Source organism: Engraulis encrasicolus, chromosome 4 (assembly GCF_034702125.1).
Source record: "Engraulis encrasicolus isolate BLACKSEA-1 chromosome 4, IST_EnEncr_1.0, whole genome shotgun sequence".
NCBI lineage: Eukaryota > Metazoa > Chordata > Actinopteri > Clupeiformes > Engraulidae > Engraulis > Engraulis encrasicolus.
In genome coordinates, this window is record NC_085860.1 from 37,864,019 (window position 1) to 37,874,018 (window position 10,000).

Consider the following 10,000-nt stretch of genomic DNA (forward strand, 5'->3'; position numbering starts at 1 on the left):
GGATTATAAAATAGGCCTGAATGACCAGACCTCAGTATCTGCCACTGGGGTTGGTTGCATCATCGGATCATTGTGGAAAGGTCTGGAACCTACATCATCTTTGTTAAAACTGCATGTGAAGGAGTGGTTGGTTGAGAAACACACACACACACACACACACACACACACACACACACACACACACACACACACACACACACACACACACACACACTTTGTCATCCTCCCTGGTGTGTGTTTGTAACTAGTGCTACCACCCTGCTCAGTCAGAAGGTCAGTAAGTCTGGTCAATAGCAGCAAAACCTGTCTGTCTTTCTGCCCGTCTGTCTGGAAGTTCAGCTGTCTGTTTGAATGGCCTGAATGGAGATTCTCTGCTGTCTGTGACCTTCATCTGACGACCTGCCCGCCAGACTCATCACCTTATTGATCAGTGGAACAGACGATCAATGATCCGCATGGTGTGCAGAGCTAATTATGGGATGTCTATGCAGTATGCAGCCAGCGTCATGGTGACTGACATCACAACTAGATAGCAATAACAATACGATTTGTAATAAGGCGAAATTAGCATACATACGCGCGCGATGAAAAAGTAGGTTCGAATTTAGTACAAATAAAAGCACAACCTGGGGTGTACTTAGCATGTTAAAAGCGCCCACTCAACAGCTTTTTTTGTGCTAAAGAAAAAGTATGTTTTACAATATGCTTATTTAAAGTGTACTTAAAATTAAATGTTTTTATGGTTGCTCTCAAAGAAAGTACACTGTTCAAACCAGTACATAGAAGTGCACTTAGAAAGAGGTGGGTTTGGCTAAAGTGTATGTTAGAGGAATGATATACTAATAGTGGTTCTAGATGAGTGAACTTACTAAAAAGGTCTAGGGGTTATTTTTAATAACATATTGCCATTGCGACGTTTTATTTTAAGTGCACTTTGATTATACGTCACCCAAGTGACTTCGAAGTGTGATTTTCTATAGTGGCACTTTAAACGTAAATCACTTTAACATATTGGAAGTATCCTTTTTCTAAGGGGCAAACCATGAGTGTGCTTCATATCCACATAAATTCCAAAGTTGTGCTTAACGCAAAGTGCATTTTTTACTCCCATCATCGATCATGCCTGCATGTACCATCGATGTAATGCACGTCTTGGAGCTCAATTTCTCAAACAGACAGCCATGTGACCTCTAGGCAGTATCTATTTTGAGTTTGCATTGAAAATATTACTCATTGTTTTTATATTCGTTGCGTGGTTATGTGTAGGATTTTTCAAAATTTTTAAGTGTGGGTACAACAAAAAAATGACCGATGTTCCCACCGGTCATTATGGAGGGTCACGTAATATTGTTTTCGTTGGTATATGCGGGGGGGTAGGGGGGGGGGGGGGGGGGATAGTCACAGGGCTGGGAGGGGGGGGGAGAGGGCGGGGAGGAAAACAAGAGGGAGGGGGGAGATGGGGGGGGGGGAAGAGGGGGGCTTGAAGGGGGGGTATAGGGGGCCCGCATCACGGAGTCGCCATGACATCGGGGTGGAGACGGGGTAAGGGTTGGAACGGTGAAGTTGGTGGCAAACTAAGGAATCAAAGGTCACCATTAGTGATCAATTCAAATAATCAATTGCAGGAAGGTGGAACAAGAATGAATTAAAGTGAAATGTGGTTCGGTTAAATGATCCTGTAACAATGCAATGATTGTAAATGTCAGTCGTGCTGTGGGGCATTCCATCCTGTATCACTAACTGTGACAGTGTGGCGTGTTTGTAGTGTACGGACCTCTGTAGGACCAGCATGGATTGTAACAATTATCATTTATATATATTTCGAATGGTAACTTGTGGAGTGTACTGGTATAAAGATACCTTCAAGCATACCTGTTATGTAGCGTTATCAATACGTTAATATGCTATATCTTGTTTTACCAGACGTTAAAATGTTCCAATGTAGTTCCAAAGAAGCATGAAGTTCTCGTATGACTGTTTTACGTTGTGTATACTTTACTTCTAGTAACAAGAAAATGTATTATAGAAATCGTACTCAAGCACACTATTAATGCGCGGATAAGCTAATGCATGAAAAGCGTGTTGTTTGGGAGCATACTTTCATAAAGTATGCCCGTAGTGCACTTAACGTTAGCCAAAAGCGGTTGGCCAAGTTAGCAATCCTCAGTGTTGGCGGCAAGTGTGCTGAAGTTATCTTGCTTTAGTAGTGCTTCATCAGAACTAATAGTGCAGTGAAAGCGCACGTTTTAAATCCGTTCCGACGCAAATAGTACACGTTGTACTAATTACGGTCAAAAAAAGTACACTTTTAAGTATATGGGGTATGTCACTCTGTGGGTAGACTGTCGGGGTCACTTAATGCGTTGGAAGAGGAAAGATAGATAAGAGATGCCAACAAAACAGCACAGTCACAAGTCAACAGCATGAAAACAACAGAGACAAGGTTAAAGCAAGTCAGTCCAAGCCAGGGTGGCATATTAAAGAGTAACACATTGGTCATCTATTCACTCAACCTGCTGTACACAACTCTACCAAAATAAAGACAGACAGACAGACACTCACAGTATTTCAGTGTATTTTCGGCACCCTATTATTATGGTCATGAACAATAAAAACATCATTACAAGGCATCACATCAATTGGTCCTGGCCAATCAACACACAGCTCTTATTACTGTTGGCCAATCAACACACAGATCTCATTACTGTTGCCTGAAGTCTACACAGACATGCAGTGGAACTTTTCTAATGACAAGGTTAAGTGGTAAACCTGGCTAAGTTAACCTACAGGAAGTGGTAAACCTGCTATGGAGTAGTCTGCAGGTGTCCTTTAGCCAGAGATTTTTTTTAGGAAGGGGAGATATGTCAGAATCATTAGGTGGCGCTAAGAATCAACGTTTAAGATTCCTTAACGGCAAAGTTGGCGTCTACCGCGCAGGTCTCCCCCGCCTTCCTGGTAACAAGAAGCCCAAGGTTCCTGCTGAGCTGCGTTGCCAGTGATCCAATCATCGTGGCCTTGCATGTTCGGCGCACCCCCAAACATTATTCGCTAGGGCTCAGTTGTTAAAAGCCGTTGCTCTCGTGCCGGTTATTGGGAACTACTGCGCCTGCGCTCGGAGCACAAGAAACCGTGAGAAACATAGGAGGCTTAAAAAATCTTTATTTTGACAAGCATATGACGCAACCCAAGGGTCGTTCTATATGTGGTCAGTTTTTTCACGGGTCGGTGTCAAACCATATGGGTGTTCACCCAACAGCTGGGGTTTCGCTCCGTCCGGTCGATGAAGTCAGTTTCACCCATTTGGGATCATTTTCCCATTGACTCTCAGATCTGGTCTCACTAATCGCGAAATAGCACCCCGAAGGCGTCAACAAGATGGAGGCGACTGTCCCGTCTCGATGTAAACTGTCTCTGCTTTAGCTAAGGAAGTGAGGACTACAGGCTCTTCTATTACATGATTTACCACTACCTCAAGGTAAATGTAACCTTGGTTACTACTTTTGCCAGGTTCTTGGAATACTCCAGGGTGCTTTCCATGATCCCAACTCCCATCCCCCCTAGTGCTCGTGGCCGTGTGATAACGTCTTAAGACATCATTGAAGACAGAGGTTTAATTCAAAAGCTCAATTCAAAGGTCAGTTTCTCATTTGCAATCGGAATGTTGAATGGAGAAAAGTCCCTCAAAAGTGGTTGTGGTGAGGCAGACATTGGGGAAACTTTATTGTTTCCTCCACAAGGCGGGGGCGTCAGTAAAGTCCAGGCTACTACAATCACAGGTCAAGGACGGGAGTTATAGGGTAATGGAAACTAAGAACCCACAGACACAGGAGAGACCGAGGAGAGAGACACACAAAATCAGACAGGTGTTGGGGTTAGGGAGAGACGGTATACTACTGTATGAGGTCCCCTAGGTGTAGATTTAGGGGGTATACTACAAAGCTGGTTCAGTGGTACTGGTACACCAGGTTAAGTTAACCTTGTGTAAATCATCTAATAGAAGAGCCTGGAGTCCTAATTCTCTTAATTAAATGATGCCTGCTGGTACATCTATGAGCAGGTTTACTACTTCCTGTAGGTTAACTAAGGGTCATTTCACGTGAAATCAGACACTTTGGGACCCGACCGACACGGATTTCAATCATACTTGGTGTGCCTTTTCAGTAGCAAGGTAGCACCCCAAAACTGCATTGGTTTGAATCTGACACTAATATTAAGGGAGAAACAGACTAGGAAAGGTTCACATGTGAGGGTAGGACACTATACATTCAGCCTTGAATATATCAGTCAGTGTTAGTCACAAAAAGATGCCTGTGGTGTTGTTTGAAAGCTCTTTTCTGGCTCTACATATTACACAATCACCTTGGAATACAAATACTCTCAGAATATGAATTATGATAAATTGAAAAATTAAAAATTGAATATCTAAAAAACTCATATTTTAAAATGGCCAGTTCCTTGTCCAAACGTAGCCGGCAATGTCATGAGCAGCACCTAAAATGCTGGTGTTCGGGTTGTTATTCATTTCAGAGACAATTTGACTCACATATATGGCGTCATACAGACCACTTACTAATAATATGGTAATACCATAGTAGCATCACATGACAAAACAAAAACAAAACAAAAATGGTCAGTGTCCATGGTCCCAGGTTTCAGAAACTAAGGCAGATGTCCATTTATACACACCAAATGATGATATGTGAATGTTTGAACATTCCTTCTCTGTGTACCTGTGCCATCTTGTCCATTGACAATGGGCAGAAGCTGTGTAGTTTTTGAGTACCTGGAATAGTTCTTGCAGATTCAAACCTTTTCAACAGGTTCTCAGCTTCATGATGGTACATCTCTGTTGTGGCAAACTGGCAATGGATGTTCTTGACATTATCCTTGACTGACTCCCTTGAACCAGGAACGTTTTTAAAACTATAGTTTTATAATTCAAGATGCTATTCAATCATTTCACTGGAACAAACAGTGCAGGCCACAATCCATCCATTTGTATGCTACTACCAAGATCAGTTGAAACTGGGGGGAAAAAATCTGTTTTGTTGTTGTTTCAGACTGCAACATTCATGATACAATTGCTGTACTACTGAAAAGGCACACCAAGTATGATTGAAATCCGTGTCGGTCGGGTCCCAAAGTGTCTGATTTCACGTGAAATGACCCCTAAGCCTTGTTTACTACTGAACCAGCTTCTTAATAAGTTATAGGCCCCAGGTCCTGCACGTTTGAAATTGACAGTCCACCTATGGGACTAACATTATAGGGTTGAGCTCCTCAAAGTGCAGTAAAATTTAGTGAAACATTCTACTACATATAAACATTAACGCGAGTAATGTGTGCAACGTCCTCCAGCACCATAACCAAAACAAACAAACATGACCTACAAAAACCTGCCCCTGCTAGGTACGCACACACGTGCCGCACGCACGCACGCACACATGTACGCACACACGCTCCTGCTACACCACTGAGGGTACCTGCATGCGTAACTAAACACACACACACACACACACACACACACACACACACACACACACACACACACACACACACACACACACACACACACACACACACACACACACACACACACACACACACACACAAACACACACACAAACACAAAACACTGGAGCTAAACTACAACTACCGTTACAGCTGCACGACAACACCCCAACACTGCACTACATTACACTACCAAACAACAGTGCAACTACAATTACAAAACAACCAAGCGCAGTCACACCTGCCCAACAACATACTACAGTATTACAGTACAACAACACACCTACTCCACAGCTACGCAGCAGCCACTAACGGCTGTAGAGCTATTGAGTGGCAGCAGTCGGCTTGGCAGACCAGTTCAAGGCAGTACTGTATCATGACATGAGCAGCCTTACCTCAGGGGTCTGCTGAGGGGCAGAGAGTGATGCCGAGGTTTAAAATAACTGCTAGGATATTCCTCGGGTCCCTCTCGGCACATGCTACATTTAAGCGCTGTGCGTGCGGTGTGTGTTTGTGTGTGTGTCGTAGCGCGCCCTGCTCTATTCATACACACCTGAGCCCGCTCAGTATCGCACCGTTGCCCCACAACATGCTGGGTTGTTTACTCAGCTCAGTCAATGATCAACCAACCGACCACACACACACACACACACACACAGCAAAACATGTTTCAAACACACACACAGATGACGCCAGAGCCAACGGCAAACCCTGGTTGGTCTTGCACGCATGCACGCTCGCCCGCACGCCCGCACCATGCGCACACGCACACACACGATTCTGGAGTGGGACTTGAGGAGTGGTTGAGGTTGCAATGCACTGCCTTAACATCCCACGGTTATATTTGAGGCATCTTGAGGTTATATATGGGATACTGTATTACAGGGAGTGTTTATTTTTTCTTGCATTCTAAATCAGAACATGACACATGCAGGATTACGTAACCGTCTGTCTGGATTTAACTTTCCAAACACCACTTCCCCCTCCTCAGACATCTTTGTTCAGTAACAGAACACACACACGCACACGCGCACGCGCACGCGCACACGCACACGCACACGCACACACACAATGGTTAGACTGGGAAAAAGTGATCACACACCCTCAATCAAAATAAATCTCAAAAACGCAACACACACTCTACAAACACCCTAACGGCTGTGCACATGCGCGCACGCACGCACACACACATACACACACCTCCAACAATGGTTAGACTGGGAAGAAGTGATCACACACCCTCAATCAAAATAAATCTCCAAATCGCAACTCACAGTCCACATTCCACAAACACCTTAACGGCCGTACAAACCAAACGCACACACACACACGCGCGCACACACACACACGAACACACACACGCACGCACACACACACACAGGATCTGTGCACGTATACCCAGAGCTCTGGGGAGGAAGTCCAAACTCCAGTGCTGCATGAGGTAATGTCTCGATATAGAGAGCGGAGCAGAGTGGAGCAGCGCTGTACAGCAACCACAGTGGAGACAACGCAGCCCTCCTATTGGCTGCACAGCTAGAGTGGAGAGACAACGCAGCCCTGCCATTGGCTACAGAGCGGAGACAGCGCAGCCCTCCAATTGGCTGCACAGCTAGAGTGGAGACAACGCAGCCCTGCCATTGGCTACAGAGTGGGGACAGCGCAGCACTGCCATTGGCTGCACAGCTACAGTAGAGACAACACAGCCCTGCCATTGGCTGCCGTCCTAGAGTCCTTTAAGAGCACAGTAGCCACAGTAACCGTAGGGACAGATAGCAGGCGTCGAAGGCGTGGAAAGCTAAGGAAATAATTTACTTTTTATGGAAGAGCAAGTAGCAGAGGCGTGAAAAGCTACGAAAGCAGCTGCGTCAAAAGCGTAAAAGGAGAAGCTGAACTTCAGCGAAAAATATGTAAATCAGCTTGGCAACAGTAGACAGCAGCCAATGAAATGTTAACATTTTTTAATCCTTCGGTTCGGTTGGTCGCTCTCCAAGATCGAATGTTTCAGGTGGAATTGTTTGCTGCATTCCTCTTCCCTGATCTGTGCTTTTCAGGCGGGACTCTGCAACGATTTAGTGTTTGCTCTTTCCATGCACACATTTTACTTACTATAGCAAGTAAAGAATACGAAGAGGGGAGTGTGAATAGTCGGAACTTTTAAATCACCTTTAGATTAAAAAAAATATAAATAGAATTAATTTAAATTCAGCATTTCATCTCAATTCTTGAGATTTTAGATTTAGATTTTAATCGTTTAAATTTAATCGTCTTCTTCAAGAAACATTGAGATTTCAAGGAAAAGCGCAGCTTATCAATTAATCGTCGACCGATAAGGTCAATCAACAAACAATTAACAAAGTAATCGATAATTTGCATCGCTACTCTGTTCACATCCCATAGCTGCATAGTCCAGCTTTAAGCAGCAAGCACAAGTCACCACAGCAGACTGCAGCACACTAACCCACATATGAAGTCAACTGAGAGAGACTGTACAGGACAACAGCAGGGAGAGAGAGGGGGATGGAGATGGAGAGACAGAGAGAGAAGGGGGGGATGGAGAGAGAAGGACAGAGAGAGCATCACAGAGAGAGAGAACGAGAGAGACAGACAGAAAGGTGGGGGAGGAAAAGAGATGAAGAGAGAGAGAGAATGTGAGAGAGTGAGAGAGAGAGAGGAGGGGGGGGGGTGCTGGGGAGGAGACAGAGAGAAGGTGAAAAGAGAAAAAGGAGGAGTTGAGTCTTCCTCAGAGTATTTCTTCATGAATCATCTTGAACTAAAGGGTGTGTGTGTGTGTGTGTGTGTGTGTGTGTGTGTGTGTGTGTGTGTGTGTGTGTGTGTGTGTGTGTGTGTGTGTGTGTGTGTGTGTCGTTAAATTATGTACGTGTCTGTGAAATTCAGTCATGTTGCAATCTAGGTCTGTGTGCCACATTCACACCTCAGCAAACACACCCTCTGCTAGTAACAAACACACGCACTACACACACTACACACACACACACTATACGCACACATGGTGTGTTATTCCTTTGTTTGTCCCCCTCTAAAACACTTGCCTGACTACTTTAATGACTACTACCCCATTAATGGTGTGTGTGTGTGTGTGTGTGTGTGTGTGTGTGTGTGTGTGTGTGTGTGTGTGTGTGTGTGTAATGCATCGAGCTTATACAGTAGCTGGCCCCACTGTATGGATTAGTGTGAACAAGGACAAGGGATAGTGTGAGTTGAAATACAGTCACAGTATTGCAGACCAGTGGCCTGTACTCCAAAGCTGGGTTATTGGTTACTTTGAGAGCAACTTGGTCACATGCAGTGCAACTTCCAGTAACCCGTACTACCAAAGTCGGATATGTTTTGAACCGAGGTATGCTGCCTACCATGGCAATTTACTCTGCGTCTCTAATCAGGTAACTGACAGTTTATGTTCTCAGTTAAGTTTGGGTTTAGATCCTGTCAGAAATCTCTTAACAGATTGGTCCAGGGCAGGGAGTGAGGAAGGATCATTACGCCGTGTGAAGGAGGCGCATAACACATATCAACATTCTTCCGCCCCTTCCGATGACCCTTGTTGTTAGTAAAATTAAGCCCCACATGTTCATTTACAATCATGTGCGATTGCAGAGTTGGTTAGTAATGCCTTGCCACTTTATACTTTGTACATATTTTCCAACATCTAAATCAGCTTCGTACAGTTCGTAATACCACCAATTTAGGCTAGCCTGGTTTTGCTTCCAAGTCCTGGGTTACTTCTGGGCATGTTGAACTCGTTCGTAGTACAGGCCCAAGCACTTGCCCCCCGTGTGTGTGTGTGCGCGCGTGCACGTGTGTGTGTGTGTTTTGGCTGTCTGTATGGCTTGTGGGCCATTAGCCTCTCTCGTGACAAGTGGCTCAGTGCGCACGCTTGCCCTTGTTTACCTTCCAATGCCCTTCGGCAACCCCCCTCGCCCCCACCCGTCTATTCCAGGGGTCTGTAATGAGCACCCTATGCCACTTCTCCTCTTCTGTCTTTCTTCATTTCTCTCTCCTGACCTACTGCCCACATACAAGCTACAGCATCACACTAACAAGGGTGGCGTGTGTCTGTGTGTGTGTGCGTGCCCTGTGTGTGTTTGTGTGTGCGTGCCCTGTGTCTGTGTATGTGTGTGTGTGGCGTGTGTCTGTGTGTGTGTGCGTGCCCTGTGTGTGTTTGTGTGTGCGTGCCCTGTGTCTGTGTATGTGTGTGTGTGCGTGTGCGCGTGTGTGTGCGTTTGTGTGTGTGTGTGTGTGCGTGCATCCCCTGTGTGTGTTTGTGTGTGTGTGTGCATGTGTGCGTGCCCTGTGTGTGTTTGCGTGCGTGCCCTGTGTGTGTGTGTGTGTGTGTGTGTGTGTGTGTGTGTGTGTGTGTTATGTTTAAGTAGGGAGATGCCCATCACAGCCCAGTGGGAGATGAGAGCTGAGCTGAGCTGGCATGGCTAATTAAAGAGCTGTCTAGGAGACACCCAAGAGGCCAATCAGC

At 45.3% G+C, this 10,000-nt stretch overlaps 1 protein-coding gene across 2 annotated transcripts in view; it reads right to left on the bottom strand.

The window, feature by feature from the left end:
- The window catches only part of osbpl5 (oxysterol binding protein-like 5), a 47,105-nt gene that overhangs the window by 29,285 nt on the left and 7,820 nt on the right, over positions 1–10,000 (bottom strand). The window contains exon 1 of one of the 2 annotated variants that reach the window (XM_063197362.1): positions 5,907–6,478. The exons of the other annotated variant lie outside the window; for it this stretch is intronic. The gene's annotated coding sequence lies outside the window, so the exon portion shown is untranslated. Of the gene's footprint in view, positions 1–5,906; positions 6,479–10,000 lie in introns of those variants that run through there. 2 annotated transcript variants of the gene reach the window in all.